Source organism: Triticum dicoccoides, chromosome 2B (assembly GCF_002162155.2).
Source record: "Triticum dicoccoides isolate Atlit2015 ecotype Zavitan chromosome 2B, WEW_v2.0, whole genome shotgun sequence".
Classification (NCBI taxonomy): domain Eukaryota; kingdom Viridiplantae; phylum Streptophyta; class Magnoliopsida; order Poales; family Poaceae; genus Triticum; species Triticum dicoccoides.
In genome coordinates this window covers 434,897,004-434,898,079 of record NC_041383.1, presented here as the reverse complement: position 1 = coordinate 434,898,079, position 1,076 = coordinate 434,897,004, and positions in this window count along the sequence as shown.

Genomic DNA, 1,076 nt, shown 5'->3' with positions numbered 1-1,076 from the left:
GGGAGAGGGACCAACATGGTTTTTGTGTTGGATGCGTGCGACAGAATTGAATGTTGTCGGAGAGAGAGAGAGAGAGAGAGAGAGAGAGAGAGAGAGAGGGAGGGAGAGAGGGAGGGAGAGAGAGAGAACAAGAGTCCGATAGAGGGGGAGTTTGCGTTTTATGCATCAAAGACTGATATAAACCATGTTTCGATATAAACTTGCATTCAAATATTTAAATTGGAGAACATGTTGTCTGCAATCCACAGATGAGAGGATATATGCATATATCAAACAAGTTCATTAATTTGACTTTCAACATGTTCATGGAGTACTATAATAATGTACAACATGCTACTCAATTGAGGTGTTCAATTTTGGATTTAGTTCACTATTTTGACCTAGTGAACGAGCTATTTCATTGAATCGAGATATTTCATTTTGGGTTTGATTCGCGTTTTTGAGTGGGTCAACTATTTGTCATATAGTAAATCGCTAGCAACGAGCATGTAAAAACACATTACTCCCGAGCATCATCTCTCCATCTAAAAAAGAAGTGGCAAGCTAATATTTCAAAATTTGATTCGAATCGACTTGGTAAGGTAGACGTGGATGCTCGTTCTCCCAAAATTTGAACAAACTGTTAAACATCCTCTCTGCTTGGTGGAATTCGCCCGAGCAAATAAATGGGAGACACGAAATTACCGTCCTATGTGGGACCCGCATCAATTGGCCCGTTGTACATCAAGGGTAGGTTCGTAACTTCATCCAAGCGCGCCTTCTCCTTAGCCAAAATGACATGTGCCGAATAACTCATAAACCATGGTCGGCAAAACACGCTCTCCTCGCCCGAAATAGCTCGCGCCCACTATTTCAAAACACGCTCTCCTCGCCTAAAATCGCTCGCGCCCACTATAGTTCAAAACACGCCCTCCTCGCCCGAAATCGCTCGCGCCCACTATTTGGGGAGAAGCAAAGTTACTCTACTATCCCCGACCCTCGGTACACAGACCCAAGCCGAGAAGCCTAAAGGGAGGGGTAGAACTGTAACCCCCCCTCACATTTCAGACAAATGCGTCTGTAAGACATGGTTCCAC